General features: G+C 36.4%; 1 protein-coding gene and 1 pseudogene across 1 annotated transcript in view; both read left to right on the forward strand.

Moving 5' to 3' along the window:
• Window positions 1-13,342, forward strand: part of LOC137652210 (trehalase pseudogene) — a 14,326-nt pseudogene extending 984 nt beyond the window's left edge.
• The window catches only part of LOC137652212 (uncharacterized), a 67,120-nt gene continuing 59,330 nt past the window's right edge, over window positions 9,042-16,831 (forward strand). The window contains exon 1 of the mRNA XM_068385432.1: window positions 9,042-9,179. The gene's annotated coding sequence lies outside the window, so the exon portion shown is untranslated. The remainder of the gene's footprint in view (window positions 9,180-16,831) is intronic.

The raw sequence follows: 16,831 nt of genomic DNA on the forward strand, positions 1-16,831 counted from the left end.
CTATACATTTCTTTCTGGTATTTATTATTACCGTAGAAAAAGACAAATCAGTATACCTGGATATATTTGGGAGGAGCCGTTTCAAAGGTTATTTCTTGTAGTAATACAGTAACCAGTGCTGCCAACGCCTGATGTAGATTAAATGTTAGCATTCCATACCTGATGTAGATCAAATGTTCGCGTTTCATGCTAACATTAGCACCCATTTGTTCGTTTGTTCGTTCGCCCCACCTTCCGTCCTTCGTTTCTCTCCATTATTACTCTTTTTATTACCGTATTATTTTCTCATTTTATATTCCCATTCAATATAATTTATCATACATTCCATTTTACCTTCCTATATTGGGTTTATGTGTTTTGTTAATTCCTTTCCCATTTGTACATACGTTCGTTCCATCAGTTTCCGACCTGCGCATATATCCCCCCGCCCCCTGCGCAGGAGTTTCCTCTCCCCCTTTTACTCTTTTTATTAGTGTTATTTTTTCATTTTTTATTCCCATTCAATATTATTCCATTTTACCTTCCTATATTGGTTTTATTTGTTGGGTTATTTCTTTATCCCTTCCCGGTTTCACATAAATTCTTACCCTGGTCTAGTTTTTTTATCCTGTTAATTCTCGGTATGATCTCCTCATTTTATATTCCCATTCACTATTATTTAACGTTCATTCCATTTTATCTTCCTATATTGTTTGTAATTATTTTTGTTGGTTAGTTCCTTTTCTCTCTGTCTTATAAAACTTTTTCTTTCGTCTTGTTTCCGTATTTAGTTCATACATGTTTTCTCTTTTGTTCGTTGTTTTTCCCTTAACCAACCATCTCTCTAGGCCTATTGAGATATCTCCCTACCCCCCCATTCCTTTATCTCTGTATGCGCTGGTTTCCGACCCATTGTTCCCCTGCCTTTCCCGTTTTAACCTTTGACCTAGTTACTCGTCCTTCGTTACTAGTGCGTTTTTTTTCCCGTATTTTGAGATGGAACATATAGAAACTTGTACCGGTTGCAGCATTCCGTATCTAAAAGCAGTTGCTCAATTCCATGGTGATTTTGGTGATAATTCAGGTTATGTTGATCATTTTCTTAAATCTCACAATGTTATCCCTCAAAGTTTAAACTGCCCCAAGTGTCATTCGCTTTTATCTTATAGGGCAGACATTCACGGGTTTTATTGCTCTACTGTAACCACCATCCGTAAAACTAAGAAGAAACGTCGTTGTGGGTATACTGTTTCGGCCTATAAAGGTACTTTTTTGGACCAAAGTCGGCTACCCCCATGGAAGATAATATTATGTGCGAACCAGTTTTTGCATAAACATTCGGACCATGAGACCCTCATGGAAGGTATAGACATATCTTCAAAGACTAGTGTGGATTGGAGAAGTTTCTGTTCGGAGGTTACCGAATACTTCTTCGATAACCAAGAGTCGATTGGTGGTGATGGAGTTACTGTTGAAATAGACGAAACTCATTTTGGTAAATGTAAATACAACCGTGGTAGACCGTTAAGTGCCATATGGGTCTTTGGGGGTATTGAACGTGTGACCAAGAAATTTTTCATTATCCCTTTAGTTCCCCCCCTTTCTACTAAACGAGATGCTGCTACTCTAATTCCCCTCATCCAGAAGTATATTAAACGTGGTAGTATTATTATCAGTGATAAGTGGGCTGCATACAACTCTTTATCGGAAATTGGTTACGTTCATAAGTCGATTAATCATTCGGAGAATTTCGTTGACCCCCTAGACCCAACCATCCATACTCAAAATATAGAACGTCTCTGGAGAGAAGTGAAGGAGTGGGTTCAGAGGCCTGGAATCATACCTGGACATTTCAAGCAATATTTTTCCAGGTTCTTTTTCACCCACTACTATCCCCGTCATTCGTTGCTGCACCACTTTTTCATTACTGCCAGTCGCCTCTACCCTCCTTTACAACATCAGCCAATCGACCCCCCCTACCCTCAAGACCCCGATGACCCCCAACCATCCACATCCCAGTCATAGAAGTTAATCCGTCATCCTCTTCCTTCCGAGTCCACCAAGTTTCGACGTTTCCTTCATAAAAGTAAGTCATTCCTCAATAGTCATTATTCGTGTTTTGTGACCGGGGTACTTCTAGGCAAGGTTAGGTGGGTTTGTTAGGTTCTGTGGCCTTTCTGTACTTTTTATATATTTCGTACCAGTTATATGGAGAAATTATTGAATATATCTGAGGAGATATTTAGCAGTTCTAGCTCTAGTAATGCCATCGTGTCGTTGGTAGTTCTGTGTACCATTCGTCTCCGTTGGTAGAACTGTGTATCAAGGTAAGTCATTCCCCCATTCTTATTATATGTGTTTTGTGACCGGGGTACTTCTAGGCAAGGTTAGGTGGGTTTGTTAGGTTCTGTGGCCTTTCTGTACTTTTTATATGGAGAAATTATTGAATATACCTGAGGAGATATTTAGCAGTTCTAGCTCTAGTAATGACATCGTGTCGTTGGTAGTTCTGTGTACCATTCGTCTCCGTTGGTAGTACTGTGTATCAAGGTAAGTCATTCGCTCATTCTTATTATATATGTTTTGTGACCGGGGTACTTCTAGGCAAGGTTAGGTGGGTTTGTTAGGTTCTGTGGCCTTTTGGTACTCTTTATTTATGGTGTAATATTTTTATGGTAGTATTATTTAGTTTACGTATGGAAAAATTTATTTCTACCTCTAGTAATGACATCGTGCCGTTGGTAACACTGTGTACCATTCGGCATCGTTGGTAGTCCTGTCAAACATTGGTAACGTTGCTAATGTTATCGTCCCCGGCATCTGTTGTTTATATATTTTAACTCAGTATATGTGTTAATATTTATATGGATCATTTGTATTGTATTTCATTGTGTGATTTCGTACAGGAAATATATGATTTCTTATAGTAGATATCGTGGTTTAACTGGTTTTCTCATTCATTTCATCCGTAATAACATCACAACCAATTCGTCAACTTATAACTAACCGAATTGGTTGATCTGTTTGTTTGCGATTGAAATGGATATCAAAACCTGTTAAATCTCGTTATTTGCTATAGGAAATCATATATTTCTTGTGCGTAGTCACTAGATGTAATAATATACAAAATTACCTAACCCTTATTGTCAACCATATTGCTAAGAACATGGTAGACTAGGTGGTCGCAGGGCCCCTTTAGGTAAGTAGGTAAGGACATGGCTTCTAGGTTAGGTTAGATGGTATTTTATGTGTGTATGTGTGTTCCAGTCTGATGTCATACCAAGGCTCCCTTAACTTACACTGCACAGTTAGCTTTTTTCTAATGCGTAACATTGGTGGCATTTAATTCAAGAATCAACATCTTAGAATTATGGAAGTTATTATTATTATTATTATTACTACTACTACTACTACTTCTTGCCAAGCTACAACCCTAGTTGGAAAAGCAGGATGCCATAAGACCCAGGGGCTCCAACAGGGAAAATAGCACAGTGAGGAAAGGAAACAATGAAAAATTAAGTATTTCAAGAACAGTAACATTACAATAAATATTTCCTATATAAACTATAAAAACTTTTAACTTAAGAGGAAAAGAGATTAGATAGAATAGTGTGCCAGAGTGTACCCTCAAGCAAGAGAACTCTAACTCAAGACAGTGGAAGACCAGGGTACAGAGGCTATGGCACATCTTAACCTACAGTTGGTGGCACAATTGCAACCACTCTGGAGCAATTCATGTAGCATTAGCTTAACAAACTTGGTGATTCTGTTATCTACTCCCAAGATAAATACAGTACTCAAATGAATGCTACTAAGTGTTATATTAATATGTAGTTTATAAACTAAGACAAGTGCATAACCCTTATAAGGGAGAAATAAACTCTTCAAAAGGTAACAAGGGAAACGATACCTTTTTTTTTTCTCTAGTCATCGTACCATTTCGAAGTGTAATTTGAGCTGCATAATTACGCCCTTGTTTACATTTATTTCAGGCAGTTTTGTATGAACACTGAATCATAGACACACTTAACTCTGTGAGGGTAAAACCTATTCATTTATCCAGTCCCTTAATCATTAATGGTATTCCCATTTAGTTAAATGAAGGATTTTTGTTGTTACACTAACCTGACCTACCAGTTGATATGGGAAAATATTGACTAAAATATTTAAGCAGGTGTATGTAGATGGTTGGGACAGGTATAAACTTCTTTTATTACTAGTTTAGTCATTTTCTTTATGGAGAAAACTTGGTTTATCTTGGTCTGAAATACAATATTAGGAAGCTAGTTTTATGATTTAGTATTAGCATGTGAGGAGTGAAGCCTGTTGGGAAGCAAACATGGTGTTGAGACTGTCTTGAGTTAAACTAACGATACAGCGGTCTATTGAGGAGATCGCAGGAGAGGCGTATGCCCCTCATGACAAGCATGTAGTAAAGGATGCGGCTCCTATGCCTAGGTTAGGTAGAGGTCTTGTGTGTGTGTTTTTTTTAAATGGGGGGTTGTCAGTTCTAACTTGGGATTTTAAGATTTCTGAAATTTTAGAAATACAGTATGTTTCCCCCAATTATTCGTATCAGAGCAGTTCAAAGTACTGCATCTATAAGTACACCAGGAACACTTCTTATTTTCTTCATTAGGAATATTGTACTACGGTAAATATTTATGGGAAACTCTAAAAACGAGTGATTTGCAGTACTGTAATAATAATGGTCAGAAATGCATGATAAACATTAGATAACCATTTTGAAAAGTATATGTTTGTGTAAGTGGCATGAAATTAAAGTATCTTGGTTACCTGTGATTCACATCTTACAGTATCTTGAATGGTATTCGTTCTGGCGGAGCTTGCTCCACTTGCAAATATCTATTCTCTCACTGCACCTCTGTTCTTGCAGCAGTACATGGATGTGCTGCACACGCCATCCATGTGGGGCACTTACAATATCATAATTAGCTGTAATTTATATCATGTCCCTAAAATGGTGTCTGCTCTACCGTAGTTCGATTCTCTTGCAAATAAATATAATCTTGCTGCTCCTATGTTCTTGCATTTCATGGAAGAGCTGCACATGCCAATCATGTGTGTCATTATTTCACTGATGATTTTTACTTTCACATGAATAACAATAGCTATATAATGAACAGTGTGTTTTAAACATATTGAGTGACGGAAATAGATGAAATCACATAAAAGTTTCGAAATAGATTGAATTCATCATCTTACGAAGGTGGTTGTGTTCAAACTGAAACAGATAGGGAAAAATGGCTCTTGGAAAATGTTGTGAAACTTAGGCATAAACATTTGTAAGTTCATAGGTGGTTCGAAAAGCCAGCTAATTATTGTCATACAAAGAACAAAGCTGCCAAAAGTAAATGCAAACAATGCATGCGCAGTGACTTGCAACCAGTCTCTCAAAAGTAAACAATGAACTAGGAGAATGAAATTATTTATTAATAATAAAGTTATTGTGCCCCAACCCCCATTAGTCGTACAGAGTGAAGTACCAAAATAACCGGTATTCTTTGTTTAAGTTCTGGTAGAAATTAGCACATCATATATTATCTGTTTCTAATGTACCATCAAGATCAACCATATGATGTATAGTATTGCTGCATTTCACTTTTTTCTGTTTGGTATTATCACAGTTTTAGCCAGCATCGAATGTTTAATCTTGTTAATGTGAGTTCTACCTCAAATGGCATTGTTTTTGCTTAGTTTGTTGATGGTACCAATAAAGGTTATGCATAGAATCAAATATATAGCAGTGTTGAAGGTGCATTAGCAAAAGTAAGGAGACTGAAGTGAAAATTAGGATCTTGATTGTTGATTTCTGGTGTTAATGGTGGTACTACTGCTTGGAACGTAGCCCGTCTGTGCAGCTTATCAGGGCCATGGCTGTACCCTGTTTTGTCCACTCTTTGTTACAGAATTTTGTCTGTGTAAATTTGCCTAGCATTAACTAACCTTTGTGTATACCCATTGCTTTTGATTTCCTTTAATCTGAAGTTGTTTTTTTTTTCATGGTGTATTTTGCATAAAATTTGTATATACTTTGCAGTATTGTCTTGCATTTTAATAATTCTACGTGCAAATAAGGAATTTTTATATTTCCTCTATCATTTATATCTAAATTAGGGTTTTGGGTGAGTGAGGGAAAACTGATAAGCAAGTTGCAGCAACAGGAATTGTCAAAAATTTATATTTCATAAGATATTTAGACTGGAAAATAGATGGTTTATTTTGTAATTAGTAATGATATGGTGGGGAATTTCAGGGATACATCGTAACCTAACATTGTGTAATCAAACCTAATCTAGGACATCGGGTCCTTCTCGACCAGTGGTCTGTAGGACCTAACCTAACCTTCCATGAATTACTATAAATTAGTGAATTACTGTACAGGAGTCCTTATTAAGATAACATAACCTGGGATTCTATGTCCTAACTGACAAGAAGGTTTGCCTTGGTAGCATATTCTTTACTCGAAGTTGGGCAGGTAGAATAGTGTGCTTGTTAAGGAAAAGAGCTTTTAAGATACTTGCAATATTTGGATATGGATCAAGGCTAGTTGTTCCTACACTTAATACAAACCCTTGACCTTTAATAGGAGCAGAGTATAACATCGGGGAACCTGATTCGGCCACTAGACTTTTAACAAGGTAAACTTAGTTGGTAACAGGGTGGCGGGTAAGCCCTCCCACCTGACAGGCAGAGCAACCCTCACTTTGACTAAGGCTGTAGCTGATTATAGACACCTTTTTCTGCGCTCGCTTACTTGGTTACTTTAATTACTAGTTGCTTTCCCTTCTCATTTCAGTGTGTATGTTTGGTTTGTGATGTCCACCCCTAAACTAGACATGCAGCTATGTCGTGGGAAAGAGGGCCGATACACGAGTAAGCTGGAGATGGTTTTTGCAGGGGCCATGACTATTGTCATCCCTCTGTGAAGAGAGCAGGGAGTGGCCTCCTGCGCAGTGGACGAAATTTGCATAGTAGTAGTCTAAGAGGGATTCATCATTATCAGAGGTGACACCCAAGCTACTGTTGTAGAAGCTCTAGCCCCTTTTCTCATTTGGGAACGATGCCGGCGGTTTCTTCCGAGGTTCTGTTCTCCAGGGTAACCCATCGGGGAAAGGGTGACTGCTTCCCACCTTTTGGAAATTGTTCTGGGAAGGCAGTTTTTTGTCCTCCCCTAGTGGGGCAGTACACTTCTCCATTTCTCTCGGCCATCTCCTCTGCACTGTGATTACTGTTGACAACTCTGACAAGAATTTGAAATTTTATAAGTTGTGGCCCTCCCTGCAAATAAACTTCTTGAGGCACTTCCATCTTCCAGTGCCCAAAAGTATTTTGCTGCTTCTCCTCTGCTGGTTCCCCCTGTGGAGGGGGTGTCTGATGAGGCCTGTGTTGACGATCCTGTTCTTGACGTATCCCCTGTGAAGGTGCTGTCTCCAGTGGTAAAATTATAGACTATAGAGGTTGCCATGTGCATGATCTCCACTTGCACTGAATGAAAGGCTATCTAACATTCATAAGCAAAGCTATTAAATGCAAAAGACAATAGGTTAATCTAGCCTAAAGAGATTTGGGAACTTATGCTAGTCTAGCCAACAATATGAAAACCATGTTAAAACTCAAAAAAAGTAAATAGGGTGACAAATGAGTATTCTAAAACAATCCCAAGCCAGGATAAAGAGTTGTAATGCCATCATACACCAGTAAATCTAAACAACTTGTGGCTATATTAGCCTGAAAACTACCTCAAGGAATCAAGATTTGGATAGAACAAATAATTGATATGAAAGTGGGGAAATTTCATAAATATTTAATAGTGACTAGATTAAAAAAATTACACTTCCTTGCTGACATAAAACATGGAAGTGATTGTCATCAGTTATTATTGGGTCCTTTGACTAGCCAGACAAGACTACTTTGGATCCTTCTCTTTGGTTACGGCTCATTTTCCACCTGCCTACACATACATTAAATAGTCTGGCTTATTCTTTACATATTCTCCTCTGTCCTCATACACCTGACTACACTGAGATTACCAAACAAATCTTCCTTGCTCAAGTGGTTAACTACTGTACTGCAATGTAAATGTTCAGTGGCTAATTTCCTATTGGTAAGGGTAGAAGAGACTTTTTAGCTATGGTAAACAGCTCTTCTAGGAGAAGGACACTCCTCTAGTCTTGGATAGTGCCATAGCCTCTGTACTATGGTCTTTCACTGTCTTGGGGTAGAGTCCTCTTGATCGAGTATACAGTCGGGCACACTATTCTATCTTATTTCTCTTCCTCTTGTTTTTTCTTTTTTAAGTTTTTATAGTTTATATATGAAGTATTTATTTTAGTGTTGTTACTGCTCTTAAAATATTTGTATTAATTGTTAATTACTTTTCTTGTAGTTTCTCTATTTCATTTCCTCACTGGGCTATTTTCCCTGTTGGAGCCCTCGGGCTTATAGCCTTCTGCTTTTCCAACCAGGGTAAGTAATAATAATAATAATAATGATAGTAATAATAATAATAATAATTATTATGTTAGCACTGACTAAAAGTAGTGGATTAGTAATTAAAAGTAAATGCAGGCTCTTGAAAATAATGAAGCTTGGTAAGTGCTGTTGACTATTTGACATAATTTGAATCAAAAATTTATGACAAAATTTGAGGATAATAGATGGGCGCAAACTGAGACCCTGGATAGTATTGTCTTCAGTATCATTTTTGTCATATTGGATCCCCTGTAACAGGAAAGTTCTTGTGACTACATAGCAGCCTAACACCCCCCCCCCCCCCCCCCCGAATCTAACTATTGGCAAGTCTAGCATGCACGGGGGGTTATTTAGAATGGAACAAATTGGTACAACTGGTATATGTAAATTTTGTATTAGGAAATTTTTTTTTGTCACTAAACTTTATTTTAGTCTGTAGATAATTTTGATGTTTTAGAATTATAAATGATTGGCAAACTGCAAGTTTTTTACTTTTGAAATAATATCGTACTATATATAGTTTTTTATTCACAGATAATTATTTTGATGGCGGACAAACCTGTCTTTTATGATGGTCTTTGAATGGAATGTGTTGTATCCGGTTATAGTGTTCGTTGTCATCATTCAAGATTCAAAATCGGCTGTGTCAAACTCTACACTCAATAATAAGATGAGGCCTGAAGCTTGCAGGATATTTTGCATGGGTAAGATCCTTCACTATGTTCAGATGTCAAGGGTTTTTAATGATAGTAAATATTTTGTTGACTTGAAGCTGAAAAACTCTCCACTAGAAACTGACAAAAGATTTGATGAGTTACTTTCCAAAACAAAAAATACCCCAAGTAAAAATGATCTGAAGACTTTTATTGAGGAACATTTTTCTGAGTCTACCATTGACTTGGAAGTATGGAATCCAGATGACTGGAAGCCTTTTCCAAAATTTACTTATGAGGTGTATGATTTTAAACTGAGAAATTGGGTTAGGGAAGTGAATAAAAAGTGGAATGCCTTGGGCCGCAAAGTTTCTTCGGACGTTCTAGAGAATGGAGATCTTTACTCGCAGATATATGTGCCTAATCCTTTCATAGTGCCTGGAGGTAGATTTACTGAAATGTATTACTGGGATTCCTACTGGATTGTGGAAGGTCTTCTTCTTTCGGAAATGAAAAACACGGCTAAAGGAATGATTGAAAACTTTATCTATTTGGTGAATGAATATGGTTATGTTCCCAATGGTAATCGTAAGTACTATTTGGGGAGATCACAGCCTCCTTTTCTGATTCCAATGGTTGATATATTTTGGAAACACACAAGAGACATAAATTTCTTGAGGTATAGCATTGATGCCTTAGAAAAAGAATTCCAATTTTGGAATAAGAATAGGTCCACCACAGTGACTGTTGATGATGCCGTATACAAGGTATTCCAGTATAAAGTATCAACTTCTACTCCTAGACCAGAGTCATATTATGAAGATGAAAGTTTTGTGCAAAGTCAGGCAAATGCTTCAGAAAAGTCCAAACTATTTTCAGAGATAAAATCAGGAGCAGAGAGTGGCTGGGACTTCTCCTCTCGTTGGTTTATATCGCAAGGAAAACACACAACTGATATGTCTGATATAAATGTTCTCTCTATAGCTCCTGTATGCCTCAACAGCTTGATGGCTTTAAATGCAAATCTTTTGTCTAATTTCTTTGGTGTTTTGGGAAATAAGGAAAAGCAAATAGAGTACAAGGCATTTGCCAAAGCTGTCAACAGTACCGTGAGTCGGCTCTTTTGGAGTGAGCGTGATGGAGTTTGGTTAGATTATAATCTGAAGACCAAGGAGCTTATACCTGGCTTTTATCCTTCCAATTTAGTACCTTTATGGACAGAAAGTTTTGGAGAGGAGAGGGATAGAGATTTTGTTGTTAACCAAGTGATAGCATACCTTGAAAGAAATAAGGTAACATCTTATCCTGGCGGTATTCCAGCTTCTCTTGCTGAGTCTGGTCAGCAGTGGGATTTTCCAAATGGTTGGGCTCCATTACAGTATTTCATTGTCATGGGCTTGCATAAAGCTGGGAGTTACAACAAGCTAGCTAAAGACATGGCATTCAACCTGGCTCGTGACTGGGTTCTCAATGTATATCACACCTACGAAAAATCTCAGCCCCATAACATCTATGAAAAGTATAATGTTTCGGAAGGTGGGACCAGCGGAGGAGGAGGAGAGTACGAGGTACAAGAAGGTTTTGGCTGGACAAATGGAGTTGTGATGAAGTTCCTAAGTATTTATGGCCACAAAATCAAGACTCGGGACACCTATGATGCTGCTCCTGTATTAGTTGGAGCTCTCTTAATGTTAGTGTCGATCATTTCTGTCATTAATTATGCATACAGGGTACATTGTTGTAAAAAGCTTACATGGAATTCGGTTAAAATTGAGGCTTAGAGAAGTCGCTGTGTGCAGTATAATAAACTGTTTTTAACAGTATATGTTCATTTTATAGTTTTAGTACAGTATCTCTTACCTCAGAAGTACCTGAAAGATTAATCTTAGTTTTGAATTGTATTGTGAAAGTATAGGCTGACAGGATTAATTTTTTTATATTGTAGTGTTTGTTTTTCAAATTTAGTAGGTGTTGCTGTAATGTATATCCTTTCAGTATGCCAAATCAGCTAGTGGTATGAAATATTTAGATTATGGTATCAGATTTTAAACTGAAATAGAAGAAAAAATCTTCATTGTCACCAGATCTCTTTGCTTATATATTAGAATTAATTATCTCTGCTAATGAAGAGCTTTTTCCAGTAATTCTCGTCTTCCTTGGTAATGATTATTAGCAACGGTCCTTTTTGTAGTATAATTTCATGTCGGTGCTAGATAGCTTGGTAAGATTTTTGTAATGTGATATTTGGATGTGAAACGTATATATTTTCATAAAACAAATAGTATTTATATAAAAGTTAGATAAGTACCTGTGTTGAAATTTTTACTTTGAAGAAAAGGGGACTTTGTGTATTCTCATAGAAAATGGGTGAAAAGAAACACAGTATTTACCCAAACTCTCATTGTAGGGGCAGTATTTAAGGTAGCGTAAATTCATCTCTGGGTTATTTGTGCTCTTCAAGATCATTTCAGTAATGCAAGTTATTGATATTAATGATTTCATTCAAATTCTGGTAGGAATAAATTTGGTAAACTACTCTACCCTTTTATAGAAACAATTCAATGGTAAAAGTGAAATGATTTCTCATGATTTTATCGAGAAAATGTTTTCGGTGTAATATATCATTACTAATATGGATTGAAAGCTGCTAAAAAAAAGCTGTTCTTGAAAGCACTTAGCAAATTTACAAATTAACATTGTAGCGAATTTTTACATATTGCTTTAAAGATACTCATTATGTAGTTTTGAAATTAACAGTAAAAAGATTAATGTAAATTAATTATGGTCAACCTAGTCAATAACAAATAGCATTTTTAACTAGAACTAAAAATCAACTCATCTTGTTTGGTTTAAAGAAATTATAAAGGGGAAGGTCAAAATATCAAAATGTGAATCGTTTGTTGAAAGTGTAGGATTAGTCGCAAGGTAAATTAGTATGAAATGGAAGCAGGCTGAAGTTGTTTAGGATAAAATGAAGGCGTTATCAGAGCCAAGGACTGTAGTTGAGCTGTTAATATAAACTGGAAAAGTGGATGAGACAAGTTTGTTTATCTGTAACGATTGCCAAATAGTAACTTGAGATGTATCGTATTCTGGTATGACTCAAGTACAGATTTCTGCCACCTTCAATAGGGAAAGCATATTCTTATTAAAAATAATTTATAGGTAAATCATCCTTAAGGGTCAGATGTTGATATAAGAGATGGATCAATACAGAATCTATAATCTGAACAGGTTAAGGGAACCCTTAATAAGATGAATAATTGAAATAGTTCTGAGACCATCACAAAATATGTTTAGATCGGTTGTTAGACCACAGTGTATAAACGCGTATTATCCCTTTTACCCCCAAGGTAAGGTTAAATTTCAAGCACATTTTGCTATATATATATTTTTAAATTGCTCTAACAGCCTTAATTTTTGTCATAGAGAGGTCAGGCTGGTCTCATTCTTTTGGAAAATGCCTGAAGTTTCTCATAAAGTTATAAAAAATATGCAAAAACATGTAAATAAGTGTTTTGCAAGAATGTACCGGTACGTCCATTGGGGGTGAAAGGGTTATAGGAGTATAGGAGGTCTAAAGAATAGGAAAATTGACATTACCTTGATAATATTCGATGAAAATGTACCATAATAATAAAAAGAATATAGAGGAGTAAGAATGCAAGAACACAATACAAAATTATGGGATAAACTACCCCCATAGGAATTTAGATAAATGTCTAGATTAACCATGATTTTTAGTCTGTGAAAGAAAAATTGATCACAGGCTAATCCTTAAACAGAAATTAGACATACTGAAGTACCATTGAAAAATAGAAGTTGTATTATATAAAGTACAGTATTATAATCTTGTGCAGTTTGTGCAGTAGTTTTAGATCTTGAAAAGGCATTTTACTAGTACCATGCATAGGGATTTTATTTCTAATATAGAGGCAGCAGGTACTTTAGAGAATCATTAACTACGTGATATTACTACCATGATACAGTTTATAGTAAAATGTGGTACCGTAGGCATTCCTGAAGCGTTATAGATAAGTGGCCCTTCATCAAAGAGCAATGCTGAGCACTTTTGATTTCAGAGCAGTGGAGGTGGCTACAAAGGAGAGCAGAATGATTAACCCTTGGGATCAACTATGTAGATGTAGTTTTAGCAGCAGAATTAAAGGAAGAAATGCGTGAAATTTTTTAAAGCTGATGAGTGGAATAAAGAACAGGGGGCTAAAAATCAATATAAACAAAAAAGGGTATGTTGAACAAGTAGGAACTTACAGGAGCAATATAGGATATACACATTTTGTAGGTAAATTTGTAGCACTGTATACAACACTACATCTGCTAAAACTGGAATGCAACTGTTTGTTCAGGATTGCAATCAGAAATTTAACTTTATTAAAAATTTAGAAGAACAAAAGGGAAGAGAGGGATGAGGAGTACATTGTTTTTGTGATGGGTATACAGTAGTGTACTTACCTGAAAAATGGAATGGACATTAATGTTCTAATTCCATTGGGTTATAAATCTTGTATTTTAAGGGCAGTCTTTAGAAGAGTTGGATCAACCAAGTTGTACAATATTACTGCTGAACTGCAGTATCCCATAAGCAAAAATAGTAAATATTTTGCCTTCAGAACTAATATGAAATATTTTACCGACCACTTCAATTCTGAAGACAAACAGGGCTCTTTATGAAGTGTTCTTATGTTCTAATTAAAGCAGGAGGAAGGTAAAGTTTGACAGGGGAAGAGACTGTTAGGAATTTACAAGAATTTAAAGGTCTGATGTTAGTTGGGACTAAAGAAATTCAGCAGAAAACTTTATTGCTGTCTACAGTAAGTCATACAAGGCTTTTCTGAAAGTTTTACCCTCACACAAGGATAATATATGCATTATCTGTGCAGCAGACTTTGGCCCATACAAAGAAAATTGAGATGATGTTGAACAAGCTTCTAACTACAAAGAGCTAAGGTTTTTGTGTAGAATGTAGGATTTAAAGTCTGGGTAATAGTCAAATATTAGATAAATGGATCTTGGCATGTTAGGAGAAAGGGAAAGAATCACATTGTGAGAAAATTATTCCGTATTGAAGAAGTAGGCCAAAGATCTGTAGAAAGTCCAAAAAAAGGCACAGAAAAAGTGCAAAGGTGAAGACCTAGACCAGTTGAGAATCCAGGCAGGAAGTGCACAAGAAAGAAGAGAGCTGATGTAACTTAAATCATACAATAGCCTTGTAAATAGGATCTTAGATAATTTTAGTGATGCCTGTGTCCCCTTATTCTCTCTTACAAGGATGCATATACTAGCCACACATCACAGCAAAGTTGCATTTCTTCCCATTAGCTTTAAAAATGGTTAGTATTGAAAATTATTGTTATTGTCTGGATTGGCTTCCAATGAAGTACAGATAACTTAGTGGTTCCAAGCTTTGTTGCTTGATCAGACTTCCTTAAATCAAATCAGATCAAGGATGGAATTGGTAAAATTTAGTCTGCCATTCTTCTTTTACCTTGTTAGTCCTTCTGTATTGTGGAGTCGGCCGCTTGAGTCAGATTTTTCAATCTATTTCTAGTCTTTATATCTTCTTCCTCAAGTCCCACTCCAAGCATGTCCCTCCTCACCACATACATCTATATGATCTGCTGATGCCCCACACTCCTCCTTCCCATCACTGGCATGTTCTTAGTACTCTTGATTAATTCCACCACCTTCCTTCTTACATGGCCATAGCATCTCAGTCATTCATTCAAAATAATCTAAATACTGTATCTCTTAATATATGTTTTGAGATACCATGCGTTGTAATTCAGTGTAGTGAATCCTTCATCTGTTTACCCTCTTTAATGTAGACCCTATCTATGGGTTACCTCAATAATGCATATTGAACAGCTTATGTAATTTATTTATATTTTTCCTAACTTGGTCAATAAAACTGATTTTAGTATTAATAATATAATTTTAGCTATGCTTTATTAATGTGACAATCTCAATGGTTACCTCTGTTCACCCATGTTTGAGAATGTCATAGCAAAAGCTCAGAGCATTCATTTATGCCAGGGTGACACTGTTGAATTTTCTGTGGCCAAAATTGGATTTTTATCGTTAGTTCTCCAACTCTGTGTTGTCTGAGGTCCCTGCCAGACTAGAAGAAACTCTTGACATTGTCGCATGACAACATGCTCTAAGTAGACCTCGTAACATGTTTTCATACATGGTTGTTATCGTACTAGGTCCTGGAAATTAAGGGTTTTTAAAAGCCCCTGCTGGTCATTGTCCAATCCACCATCCCTCAATCTTCAACTTGTACCATGTGTAGTGGAGAAGATTCTTTTAGTGTTTTAAGAGAAATGTCAATCTTCTGTCATTACTTTTAAGAGGTCTTGGCACTTTGGGACCAAGGATTCTAGACTGCAAATGCATTAGTGGTGCAAAAAACTGGGATCGTATAATAGGTTTTTTGGTGGCTGGGAAACTTCATCCTGTAGGCATAAATAGCCAAGTATGAATGATTGTTAAGAAAATCCAGAGCCTGAACTAGACTCCTCTTCAAAAGGGACATTAACTGATCATAGTGAATGTTAGTACTGTACATGGAAGTATCAGTCAACTTTTTCTATATTTTACTTTCAGAATGTTATACACAAAGGAATATGATTGTACTCTACTGACCTTTAGTTGCTTTTTTGGTAAATGTTTACTAAAGGTGTAAGATTAGCTTTTTGTAATCATCTCCCTTTTTCATTGTCAAAATCGCTAGTGTTTGGAGGGATACAAGCATCTGTTTCATCTGGATGTTTACTTGATCTGTGCACTACTTTTAAGTATCAAAATTGAAAATATTGGACCACTTGGCCAATGATAGCATGACCTAAGAATTCTGTGTACATGGTTCATAAAAAGTCTGTCTCCATTAGCCTCCCGGGATTCATTAGCCTTCTAAAAGTTTGGAATTTAGTCATTTGGATTCACTCTGATCAGAGGGTTTTAGATTAACAAATTAAGTTTTCATTACTCCTACAAAAGAGGAGGTTATGTTTTAGAGTTGGTTTATTTATTTTATTTGTCTGTCCGTTTGCAGACCGGATTATGTCAAGACTACTGGACAGATGAAATTTTCACCATAGATAGATCTTATGTCATGGACAACCCCATTAAATTTTGTAGATGTTCCGGATCCGGATTTGCATTTTTCATAATTGTAAAGACAAATTGATGGATTTTGACGAAATTTCCACCTCAGATAGGTCTTAGGGGGACCCCATTAAATTTTGGAGATGATCTGGTAACAGGGCCAGAATCCAGTTTGTCTGTGGACAGGATTATTTATTTATTTATTTGTCTGTGCATCTGTGGTCAGGATTACGTCAAAACTAATCAACAGATTTTGACAATTTTCACCACAGATAGATCTTTTGGTCATGGACATCCTCATTAAATCTTGGAGATGATCCGGAAATGTATTCTAGATCCGGATTTACATTTTCGACACATTTTGATGAAATTTTTACCAGATAGATCTTAGGCCATGGACGATTGCTCTTGTTAAGTAATATATTTCTATACAGGAATATTGATCCTACATTGGATGCCCACTTTCAGTCGCTTCATTTTTGTGATCTTGTTAGATGGACAGTTACCACTGACTTACTGGGCAAGGCTTCACACTGTGTGTGAATAGATGCAATTATCTATTATGCTTTGTTTGT

The sequence above is a fragment of the Palaemon carinicauda genome, chromosome 13 (assembly GCF_036898095.1).
Source record: "Palaemon carinicauda isolate YSFRI2023 chromosome 13, ASM3689809v2, whole genome shotgun sequence".
In the NCBI taxonomy this organism is placed as follows: domain Eukaryota; kingdom Metazoa; phylum Arthropoda; class Malacostraca; order Decapoda; family Palaemonidae; genus Palaemon; species Palaemon carinicauda.